Source organism: Phyllostomus discolor, chromosome 8, assembly GCF_004126475.2.
Source record: "Phyllostomus discolor isolate MPI-MPIP mPhyDis1 chromosome 8, mPhyDis1.pri.v3, whole genome shotgun sequence".
In the NCBI taxonomy this organism is placed as follows: Eukaryota; Metazoa; Chordata; class Mammalia; order Chiroptera; family Phyllostomidae; genus Phyllostomus; species Phyllostomus discolor.
In genome coordinates, this window is record NC_040910.2 from 10398044 (window position 1) to 10410998 (window position 12955).

Consider the following 12955-nt stretch of genomic DNA (forward strand, 5'->3'; position numbering starts at 1 on the left):
TTGGATACATTCAATTCTTATGCACGATTTTATAAGAATGAGTAATGATCATCAGAATCGCCAATTTTGCTTAGAGTTCTAAAATTCTATGGTTTATAATCTGATCTATGATGAATGGGGTATAAAAGGGTCATATTGAAAATGATTATGCTCATATAAGTGAAAATACAAGTCTAAAGGATTTACATTTTAAATATACTTATAAAGGTAGACAACAATGTTATTTTTCCCCCACCTTTCTGAATTTTGATAGACTGTCTCAATGTAGTACAGGCTTGCAGAGACAGAGGAGAAGCTCATGAGTGGATACCTAAATAAAATATTCAAAAATCAAAGGTACGCGGCTCAGTCCTGACTCCACAACTTCCCAGCTGGGACATACTTGCCCGTGTGTGTTAATGGGTCTGTGTGTATTAACTCGGCTCTGACAAGGGGAAAGAAGAATGCAAACAGCGGTGCACAGACTTAGCTACTTGCTATCTGCAGTGAGCAAATGGTAGGCTGCCCAGCGCTAGAGCCCCATTAGTGACTGCCGTGAGCTTGGGTTGTTTCTGAATTGCTAAACTGTTGATTTCAAACGAGCGAACCAGGCGGGGAAGTGGAGACAACTGTACTTGAACAACAATAAAAAAAAAAACATGACAAAAAAGAAATGTTTGGAAAATTAAAATACTGAAGTCCAGTGGTGGTAGTTTGTAACAGGAGAAGCATAGCTTGCAGAAGAAATTCTAATAGTCTGCCACTTGCCACCTGTTGGTTTATGTAAAAGAGAGTGAGCGAGGGAAGGGAAAAGAAAAGCAGCTCATTGGGCAAAAACACTAGTGAACAGCATAGAAAGATGGCATGAAGATGCTCTAATCACCATATTTCTCATTCTATGTTTTGGTCAATGCGTATTTTCTGATTAAATGAATAGCTATGGTCCAGAACAAAACTGTCCAAGGTAGAGGTAGGTCAGCCCTGTGGAAGTTTAGAAATATTAGCTAGGAAGTTTTGTCAGGAAGGAGGATTGTACAGTGTCTCCCAAAGAGAGGCAGCAATATGATACATTCTTTAAATCTAGCTATTTCCATTATTTATTAGAACTGCCCTGTAAATAACTTATGGTACATTGATATTCAAGGAATAACACACTGCAGCCCATAAAAAACAACTTGCAAAATTAAAAAGGATGATCAGTCTTCAGCAGCCATAAAAACTCAATTTTAACAGAGAAGGTACTTTCAATCCTGCTTAGAATAGGCTTGATTATATGAAGAAAGATACAAAACTAAACTGAACTAAAATATCATTTTTTTCACGCAGAAAAAAAGTCTTTGAGGAAACATCAAACATAACATTCAAAAGGATAAAAGGCACCAAAAAAGTGGCATTGATGGGAATTGCATGTACTTGCCAAAATGGAATGCAAAACCATGTCTAAATTTTTAGGAGTTAAAAAAAAGAACAACAACAAAGATCATTGCTATTTCCTGAGCTTAAGGACCAGACTTAGCAGGACATATGGTTTCATTTTGGGGTCTCTAGTTTCTTATGAAAATATTGCTATTTCTGTAGGCACCTTCATTCAAGGGGATGGGAACAACAATGAATTAAAACCAGGGTGAGTTCTGCTGGTTTACATTTTCTCTTATCTTTTAGTGTTCACATGTTTAACCTAAGAATAATAGAGTTTTTTGGTAAAAAGTTCTATTAAGTATGGGAAAATAAAACATTGAGAAATCTTACTAACATACACTTCAAATACGGGTAGTATGTGTTAAAAAGCTATAAATGTGCTTTGATCTATCCCATTTGCTGCTGAGAAGTTTTATCCACTTTCTACTTTACACATTTTATGTGGAATAGAATGTGCTATTTCCTGGATAACGATTTACCACCAGTTATTTCCATGGTGATTCTAATAAATGGTAAAAATAATCGTCAAGAATTTATGGCATTATATAATCATGTCAGTGTTTGTTAGTGGCATCCAAACAACTAAGCAAAGTAAAACTTCAAAATTTTCAGGGGAGTTGTGTTTTGGGAGTAGTATTTTAGTTTCCTTTTATTTGAAGTCTAGGCCCAACCCTAATATGATTGTTTTTAATCTAGAGCCATTCATCTGTCTTTTTAAATTTTTTCATTTAGTTTTATTTACAGTGGGGAAGGGAGAGGGAAAGAGAGGGAGAGAAACATTAATGTGTTGTTGCTTCTCGCACACCCCCACTAGAGAACGGGCAGGCAACCCAGGCATGTGCCCTAGACTGGGAATCGAACCAACGACCCTTTGATTCGCAGGCCGGCACTCAACCACTGAGCCACACCAGCCAGGGCACATCTCATCTGTTAAATACCCAGACAGCACAAGTCATTATGCCAGACTCCATACACAATATGTGTCTGGCACCACACCTTTTTACTACAATGGTCCATTTGGTGTGATAATGATATAAAATACACATTAACCATTCTTAAAACATATTGCTTTTTAATGCTAAGTCATAGAAGTACAAACAAGAGAACATTAACTGTGCTTTCTCAGTTCACAACTTCATAGGGTTAAACTATAGTTAAAGAGCAAATCAGAAAACTTGTTTTGATCCCATTCGAAAGCAGATTTTTCCAAGAGTAATATGCCCTATTGATTGCTGTTTACCACTATGCATCTGTTGGATACCTATATGTAATACAGATATTTATATATACTATGTCTGTTGACCCAGGATCTACCAGGTCAATGCCTGCTTAATCTCAATGAATTGACCCTGCTTATACAGTCCAAGGAGACACCCTACACTCCCCTCATTTACTTCCTAAGCTAAGTGACTAGGATTTACATTCTTCAAAATAACACACTCTTTGCTATTACATACCCTGAGATGAACACAATAAAAAAATTTATGAGTTTGTTACATATTCCTCTCCCAAAGATATTCTGGTTCCCAACTTGTTTCAGTTGGACCTTGAATAAAAACCACTTTTCCATTAGCGCTGGGATATTACCATGATAGACAAGTGCAGAAAGAGTACTGAAGAGAAAGTGCTAATGAAATATCCTCCAAGACGAGAATGACTACGAGAGGGAATGGCAAAATTCTTTACAGTGGCTTCCATTAATTACCCCAAGATTCTCTTTTTTTTCTAAGACTCAGTAAATAAGGTCAAATTCATTGAATAGGCTGTCCGTTCAAATGAGGCCACCCTGGAAAAAAAGCCGGGATAGTAATAACTGGGATAAAGCTATTTAATTTAATTTGTTTCTTAAAGTGCATGCTTATCTTCTACAGAATAAAATTGATTTTAAAATGTTCTCTGTATTAAAGAGGAAAGAACAAAATCTGCCCAAATATTTACAAAAGATGAAATGCCGGGACCGCCTGGAGCAGAACGATGGACTTCGCCAAGTCATCTGACATCTCACAATGCAACCACAAGGAAGCGTGTTCCAAAAAAAAAAAAAGGACAGATTTTGAATATTCACATGTATGAGTAGTTTTGTTTGAAATTTTTGATAAAGTTTTCAAAAACACAACTCTGCCCAGCGGCCAGTGCGCTGTTATTCTTATTTTTCTACTTGTAAAGTACTCCGTAGTCATCCAGTGTTAGCAGAAAATGACCCAACGTAGAGCCCCTCCCACAAATATAATGATCTCCAGCTGACTTAAAAGCCAACTTTGTGTTAATGTACCTTTTCTTCTGTGCCTCTGCCTCATTCAGACATCTTTAATTGGGCACAATTGGTCTCCAGCTAGAAAGTTTAAGTCTTGCGCGAGTGTGGTTACTTGCGTCTAGCCTATGGAAACAATATCTGCTGTGGCTGCACAGATTTATATTTACCTTTGCAGCGTTTGCTCCTTTGATCCTGAGGTCCTCAGAAACAGAAAAGAACGTTCTGAAATTTTGTGGTGGAATGACATTTGCTTTTTTAGGTTGGCAGCCAGGACCAAGTCCAGGTTTGTTTCCCCTGGGCTATTTCTTACTAATTAGCTCTCCTTTGTCAGGTTTCTTTTCTGCATAAAGCACTCACTAATCTTTGAAAAGCAAAGCACACACATACAAATAGCTGTGAATTCAACACGCATTCAACTTGCCTATCAAGCCTATAAAAGCTTAAAAACTAGCAGAGCTATTTGGATGAACCCTAAAGCCTTTATAAATAATAACCATCTCCTAAGTTATAAAATATAAAAATGGATTTGCAATAATAAATCTGCAGGCCCATTAAACTGCTGCAAGGGATGAAACCACTAATAAAGAGAAAAGGGGCCAGGGTTTCAAAGAAAGGGGAAGGACGCGGTATGTGGATTGCACAAAAAGCAGCTCTGGTCTGAAAACAAAGGGAAGTAACAAGAGTCCAACAAGAAAGGATGACCCATGGTCAATGGGGGAAAATCCAATTAATAGAGACATGATTAGAATACTACCGTCTTAGTAATCATCACCTTCCCTGTGAGTCTCTCCTTGAACTCCCATGAAAGCTTGACGCCCCTTCCTTCCTGTTCCCACAGAATGCTCACGTCTGATAGAAACTTCTACTGTGACACGTACCATACTGCTTTGCCTCTTGGTTTTATTTTTTCATCTCTGTCGGGAGAATAGCATAACACATGAGCATAGCCCTGGCTGGTGCAGCTCAGTGGATTGAGCATGGCCTGTGAACCAAAGGGTCACCAGTTTGATTCCCAGTCAAGGCACATGCTTGGGTTGTGAGCCAGGTCCCCAGTGGGGCGCATGTGAAAAGCAACCACACATTGATGTTTCTGTCCTCTTTCTCCCTCCCTTTCCCTCTCTCTAAAAATAAATAAATAAAATCTTTTAAAAAATGAGCATAATAGGTCCTCAAAAATATTTCTTAAAATAGAAAAATCAAGTTTGTCTCTTTTGTTTGCTACCGTCACCGACCTATATGTGAGTTTTATTCCATAAATATCATCTCTTATAGAAATTAATTGGAAGATAAATATTGAAGTCCAATTATGATGAAAAAATGAGAATACAAACCACAGGCTGGACGAAAACATTTGCACAAGACACATCTGATCAAGGGCTATTATCCAAAATACACAAAGCACTCTTAAAACGCAACAATAAGAAAACAAACAACCTGATAAAAAATGGGACAAAGCCTTTCACAGACACCTCAACAAAGGGGATATTGTCAGGTGACATGATTTGGGGTACTCAGCGTGATCTATGCGGTGCTACACTAAGTTGACCTTCAGTTCACCCCGGGAGGGGTAGGCCCAGCTCACGTGAAAGCAAAATTCTTGCCCAGGGAAGGGGGCCTTTCAAGCTGTTTGCAGACTGGGCTCGTGTGGCTCTAAACAAGCATGTGCTGCATGGTCACAAGCCTCCCCGGCTAGCACAGGTCACTTGTCTATAGATGGCAGGCCCGACCCCTTTTCGGTGCGAGGTTTTCCCTGTTGCCGCTGCCCAAGACGCTGCTCCTGTCCCTAAGTTCCCTTGATAAGCTGCTGATGTCAGTCTGGAGTTCTCAGCCCCTCGCTGGTCTCTGGGGCCCGTCCTCCTTTGGAGATTGGTTTCGGCCCACCTCGAGAAATTTTCCTAACAGATATACAGATGTCTGCACCTTTTTACAGATATAAAAAGATCCTTGACATCGTATGTCATCAGATAAATGCCAGTTAAAACAACAGTGAAATACCACTGTATACCTGTTGGAATGGCCAAAATCTAGAGCGCTGGTAATACCCAATGCTAGTGAGGACGTGGGGGAACGTTCATTCACTGCTGGCAGGAATCTAAAAGGGTACAACCATTCTGGGAGACAGCTTGGCGACTTCTTAGAAAACTAAATATATTCTTACTGTATAATCTAGCAAGTGCCCTCCCTGTTTTTCCCTCAGAGGAGGTCCAAGCATATGCACACAGAAACCTGCACACTGTGTTTATAGCAGCTGTGCTTGCTCCTGGTTGCCAAAACTCGGAGGCAACCAACATGCTCTCCCGTGGTTGGATGGATAAACTAGGGTATAGTAGACCCCAATGACATTTTATTCAACGTCAGAAAGAAATGAGTTACCAAGTTCTGAAAAGACATGGAGGAGCCTTCAATGCCTAATATGAAGCGAACTGAACAGAACCAATCTGAAAAGACTATACACTGTATGCGTTCACTGATGACATTCTGGGAAAGGCAAAACTATGGAGAGGGTAAAAAGGTCAAGGGCTGCCAGGGGTTGAGCAAGGGAACAGGTGCATAGGTGGAGTGCAGAGGATTCTTAGTGCAGTGAAAACACTCTGTGTGGTACTAGAATGATGTACGCAAGTTACCGTACATATGTCCAAGCCCACAGAATACACAACATCCAGAATGAACAGTAATGTCAGCTATGGTCTTCGGGGGATGGTGATGCGTCAATGCAGGTTCGTACGTGGGAAAACGTGCACCGCCCGGTGGGGAACATTGATAATGGGGAGCCTGTAAACATGTGGGCTCAGAGGCCATATGGGAAATCTCTGTGTCTTCCCCACATTTGATGTGAACCTAAAATGGCTAAAAAAAATAGTCTTAAAACAAAAAACAAATTAAAAAGTCAATTATTTGTCTAAATAATTGAGAGAAATGGGGAGGAGTAAAGGACATGACTTTAAGGCTAGACCCTGCATGCTTCCCTTAAGACCACCGAGCAATAGGATGCTAACAGCCATGAATCCCAAGAAGCTTACTGCTTGGGCCACATGAAAAATAGGTTAGGATTTTGCAATAGGAACTAAGAGATTGAGCCAGGCCACAGCATGTGTTGCCAAAAATCCTTTGAATCGATTCCTTCTATTGACGGTTCACGGTTGGGAAAGCTTATTGAACAGACACCAAGCAGATGAGATTTGACTGTGCCACCTGTACAACTAGACGTGCTTGACACACACGGGTGGGACAGGGGGCCTGGTGGATAACTTTGGCTAACCCGTCATCAAAAAGACTAGTACACCTAGTCCTCTCCTCCTCACTATGGCTTTCAGGTTAATGTAATGGGATTGACAACTTTTGTTCAACAGCATGCATGGATCCTACTCATGTGCACAACCAATAAAAATTGTTATGGCTGTTCTCTAAGATAAAAGTATGAGCTAAATGCAAGTAATTAAAGGTCTACGAATAAGGAAAAATATATGTGTACTGTAGTTGAACTGACATGGTGGTTTTGACCATGAGTATGTAGACGCACAATAGAAATTTTGGCTTGGCACGCGCTCTTACAACCACAAAGTGTCCTTTTACATGGCGTTCCTGCTGTCACCAGCACTGATGTTGCTGCCCTGGGATGAACTGTGGGCAGGGTCCAAAAGTCACCATCAGAAGCCCTGAAACTGACCCAGCTGATATCTTCCTTGGCAACACTTGCCTTCCACATGCCAAATTCCACGGTAGTATGTTCCGTATGAAATACACATGGAACATTGTTTGTGAAACACAAAAATATTCAGAAAAAAATAATGTAGGTCATTCCAGAGCTTTAGTCCTCTCATTTTGGCTTCTCGCCCTGTCGCTTCTCATCCCCTGCGCGTTCAGGAGCAGAGAAGGGCCTCTGAGCCCTCCTTTCCTGGAGCCAACATTGGAAGTCAAGAGGAGGAAGCACACTTTTATTAGACTTGCCAGAAAGTTTTAATTTAGAACACATAAATTCTCCCATTTAGAATATAGGCAGCTTGACCTTCGACTTGCCAGGAGAAATTATTATAACTACTTAACCATCTGGGTCTAACGAACAATTTATATTTAATTTTTTAACTATTTAAAGTCATTTGCAAGTAATCTGTAGAATTTTTGAATGAAAATTTTAACTTCAAATAAAAATGTACTCATAATGTAGGCACAGCAAACTAGTATTAACAATAGTAGGAAGACTATTAACTAAATAGTAACTAAAGTATTAACAATAATATGAATACACTATTGTTTCTATTTAGTAAATTTGGGCATGAGACATCACAACATATAGAATACATGGTCATTCATCCTTTTAGCAGAATGGGATGGTCTAGGTTTTCATCTGGTATTTCATCATTATCAAACAGCTTAATTCTTTAGCTATAAAAGCATTCTTCAAACTCACATATTTAAACAGAGGTCATTTAATTGCTCATTAGGTTTGTTTGCTTATTTATATATTTCTATATTTCTGTATTTGTTTATTTATTCCAGATTGCATGTTCTGAAAAAGAACTCAAGATTTATGCTTTGAGGAAATGGATGTTTCATTGGCTGGTAAGTAGAAGTGTGCCCTTTTGAAGGTTAGAGCAATGCCACCTGGAGCGTGATTCTGTCTCCAGGGGGCTGCACGAGAGCGGTAAGTGCCTCTACCCCAGACAGAGTAGACATTTGGGAAAGGAGAACCAGACAAAGAGAAATGCAACATTACCAGCGCAGACAAAATTAACATTCATTCTTTAATGCTTCTTTGCTTTTCTTCTTCCTTCAAGAATAAGGAGGAGGAGAAAGAGGAGGAAAGGGAGGAGGGAGGAAGAGGAGGAGAAATAGGAAGATGAAAGAAAAGAGGAAGAGGAAGAGAAGGACAGAGAAGGTGCGAAGGAAGGAAAAAAGGAACATTTAAAATATTTCAAACAAGTTTGAAGAACTTAAAAGGGAAAATAGAGATGTCATTCTGCACTGTCAGTCAGATATGCGAATGATGTGCTTGCCAGTCTCTTCTGACATGTAGAGGGGTCACTTGACAGACTGGGGACAAAGCCAACAGAGAGACTGTGTATGTGGGTCTCCTCTACATAATACATTCATCTTGAGCAGCAGGGGGTAAATTTTCTAAATAGGTCACTAGGGATACCCTCAAATCCCATTAGCTGGTAATAGGATTTGTGTGCATAAATTCCCTTGCCCTGAAAACTTAGATTTTTGGAGTTTAATTTTCCGTATGACCTGCATATCCATTAGTGTAAATTAAAAGGAGCTTCTCTGGGAAACTTCACATAGTTGGGTTTTTTTCTTCCTTTTGTTTGTTCTTTTCTAAAAAGACAACTATTTCCAAAGGTTAATCTTTGAAAAATTCCCAAGTGTCTGAAAGCATCTGAGGAAGGATTATGTAGCAGAGACAATCTTGAAATACAGTTATTCATGGTATTTTTTTTTAGCTTATTGGGAAAGGCTCCAAGGCAAAAAAAAATAGTAACCCATTTTTTTACTATGTTTTTAAACTATTAGAACAAGCAACATTATGGTCATATATTTTGAAAAACACTCTAGCATTTATTAATTTTCATACAATTAACATAATTTTTATTTGCACCCTGTGGATGTCCAAGATAATCCCACCAATTTGGAATTTTGTGCGGAGAAAAGTCTGTCTCTGGGTCCAAACACTAATTGAGAATCATGAGCTTCTCAAGGGAAGATGGTCAGGAAGTGCAGCATTAACTTCTCAGCCATTCCTTATAAACTTAAGAGAGAAACAAGGGGATAGAGCCCTAACTAGAAAAAAAAACAAACTTGACAGTCTTCTCTGAGTGTTGTTTTGAATTTTCATGTTTACTTGAAGCCAAAATCAAAGCAGACACACTAGGGGTTTATCCTTTGAGCACGGACATGTAGAACAGGGCCAAAAAACTATCTGTTCCCTGGGGTCCCGTGGCAAGGTTTCACACAGATCTGTATTACTTAGGATGAATTGGCTGAATACGGTGTCCCTTGTCCGAACAAATAGAAGGAGGGTGTGCAAGAGTCCTGTGGGACAGGTATCACGGTCCAGTTAGAAAAATCAAAAGGAAGCTGTCTATAACTTGTGCCTCAGATCTACTTTTCTCATTTAGCCTTCTTAATAAACTTAGAAAATAGATACTGTCCACATTTCGGCCGAGGAAAAGGCGTGTGGAGAGCTTACTTGGCTTGCGGCGTACACTCTTGCTGCCTAGTTTCAGTAACCTGGTTCCTCCTCGTTCCAGGCACCTCTGCGCTCAGCCAAGAGTGCAATTTAGTCACTCTTAACCCGTCCTGCTTTGTGTCATCCCAAGAGGCGTGGCTGCTAATTCAATGGCAAGTTCTAAGTCTGTTTTGTTTGAGTGGCTGTATTTGGATAATCTGACACACTGGCTATAAGCCTCATAGTAGTTCAGGTGTCAAGGCACTGTGTATCGGAGTAGAAGATTCCCTCACACGGGTTTTCCATTCTCTATCTTAAAAACGACTTGGTATTTCCCCCCACTATTGTTTTGAAGTGAATTTCTTCACAGCATGGCTGAGGAAAAGGACTCCGCAGATGGATGAGGGCAGGGGCCGTGTTGATGCAGGGTGGAGAGCCTCGAGGGCCCAAGGGGAAGGAGGCCTGGAGGGTTTGGTGCTGACCTCACCCCCGTGGTGCCAGAACTGATTAATTTTGGAAGGTCAATGTGTCAGTTAGCTATCGCTCCAACAGTCCTGCGTGACCCAGGGCCACAAGTTCTCAGCAGCGCGCCCCATGAGAACTGTGTTAGCTCATGCAGCTGGGGGACGTCTTGGGGGCGGTTAACCTAGATCGGGCTCATCTGGGGCAGCTCTTCTCCATGTCTGTCATCTTCCTTGGATGCTCTGGCTAATCCAAGGCCATTTTTTCTCCTGGCAAGGGCGGAGGATTAGGAAAGCAATTTGAAACTCGCAAGGCCTCTTGAGGCATGAACGCAGACTTGGCAACCATCACATCTGCCATAATCGAGTTGCCAAAACAAGTCACATGGCCAAGGCCAAAGTCAGAGGGAACACAATATGCTCTAGAGGAGGCACTACCACGTCATGGGGCCAGGGGCAGACACACTGGAACAGGTGAAGCATTAGGGTGATTAATGTCATTTATTATACAGCCCGAGTAATCTCTGGCTGGAGAGAAAAGACTGAGGGATTGTCTCACTCCTCAGTCCAGAAGTTGAAAGACGTATTAGCTGGGTCTTGCAATCCCTGTGAAAAAAACTCAAGTTCCGGAGATCTGAGACATCCTCAGGCAACCGCAGTCGAGTCTGTAAGACTTACAGGGGCGCCGAGGTAGAGGCTGTGCTATTGAAAAGGTCTACAGGTCGCTGGTATCCTGGGCAACTCAACACCCACACCGTAGACTCTGCTCTCTCCTTCTTTCTCCCTTGCGAATGAGGGAAGAGGTTTGAAATGACTGAACTAAAGAATAATTAATATCCTATTAACTTAAACCTCTTCTGTGTCCCCAATCCTTTCGTTTAGTAAAGTAGCTATAATCACTTACAACTAAAATTTCACTTGCAGATGTGCTTGAATTCTTACGCAATGGTCTCATCTATTATGTCAATTCATTCCAAATAATCCCATTCTGTGAGAAAACCTCAGATTAATCACACCAAATTACACTTCAACCGGCCTAATTAAGGTCACTTAGCTAGTTCCAGAATTGCTCAGGACCTCACTAGTTCACCTCTGGACTGTCCTAATTTTGTCATACCTCTCCGTGACCCTACGTAATTGGATCGCAGTGTTTCCGAGGGTTACTGCCCGGGGCCCAGACCTGGTTGTCTTCCTACCTGCACGTCCCTGCACGGGCACCCCGTGCTTTATTGCGCTTCACAGGTGTTGTGTTTTTTACAAACTAAAGGCAAGCCCCTCCACCAGCAAAAAGACTGTGACTCACTTTATTGCCACAGTGGCTTTATGATGGTGGTCTGGAGTGGAACCTGCGAGATCGTGGAGGTATGCCCTGTTCGGGAGGGAGGGAGCACACCGGGGCTACGGTCAGGACACTCGTGGGGATGCTGAATGTAAACAAGCGTGCTTTCATCTGGGCCAGGCTTTGCGCCCCCTGGCGGCTTTGCTGATCAGCCTCCCGAAGAAGTTATCCAGACCCTGGGTAAATTCTGGCTCCCCGGTTTTCCTGGAGTAGGAAGAAAAAGTATGTGTGTGTGTTAGCAGTGGAGTAATGGCTGTTTCTTCCTAAAAATAAGGATCTATAGAATAGAAGTGGGTGTCCCTGTTTGACTCACTTTCTGCATCTTATATGTCAAACCTGTGGATCTGCCGCCGGACCACCTCTACACCCTAGTCCTAGGCAGTGTCGGCCTTGCAGAATGGGCCAGAAAAAGGCTGTCTGGGTCTCTATTTAGTAGCAAATATTCATACGACCTTTTAAAAAAATACCAGTGGCCATGAAAATTCTGGTCCTTCATTTGTATAGCTTTAGGAGATGTAGATACAAGCTCTTAGAAATCATTGCTGATGTTGTTCGAGTCGTGTCTAAGATGTGTGCATTGTTCTGTGTGGGAAGCCACCATGAATCTAGCCTGTCAGAACTGGTGATCATTCCAATTATTTGCATGTGTGGCTCAGAGCGATCTGATAACTCAGATCACCGGGAGAAGTAGGGCGGGGCTGTAGGAGGAGCTTGCAGGGGCATCTGTGGGCAGCCCGTGAAGGGATTGGCTGAGAAGCTGGACACCGCCAGAGGCAATGGAAATAAAAAGAGGCCTGGCGCTTTGGCTTGTGAGCTGGCTCTCTGGGCCCTCCGGCTCCTAGGCTCCTAGGCTCCTAGGTTCTTCTTCCTCAGGATGCCTGGATGATCGTGCTGCAGCTGCCTGCATTTCCCAAGGGCTGGTGTGGGAAGGCACTCCGGCCACAGCCTAGGATCAGGCTGGCCTGGCAGAGGGTGGCAGGGTTATTCTTTGGGAGTTCTAGAGGGAACAGGCTCTAAGGCAGAAGCCTGCCATTCTTCCAAAATTGTGTAGCTTTTGTATATTATGTTGTTTTTAGTTTGTAAACCAACCCTATAGAAACAAGATAACTAGTGTCCCAGGTTCGATTCCCAGCCAGGGTACATGACTAGGTTGCAGGCCATAACCCCCAGCAACCGCACATTGATGTTTCTCTCTCTCTCTTTCTATCTCCCTCCCTTCCCTCTCTAAAAATAAATAAATAAAATCTTTAAAAAAATAAAGAAACAAGATAACTAAAAACAAGGAAAAGCTGGGAGAACTCAGGTGTTAGATTTAGCCTTAATTGATTGGCTTAAGT

The 12955-nt window shown here is 41.7% G+C and overlaps 1 long non-coding RNA gene across 1 annotated transcript; it reads right to left on the reverse strand.

The window, feature by feature from the left end:
- Positions 1-261: 261 nt before the first annotated feature.
- LOC118502291 lies at positions 262-11822 on the reverse strand. The gene is made up of 3 exons (XR_004905004.1): positions 11498-11822; positions 4531-4534; positions 262-274 (listed from the first exon to the last, which is right to left on the reverse strand). It is a non-coding gene; the product is annotated as an uncharacterized LOC118502291 (long non-coding RNA).
- Between the last annotated feature and the right edge of the window lie 1133 nt (positions 11823-12955).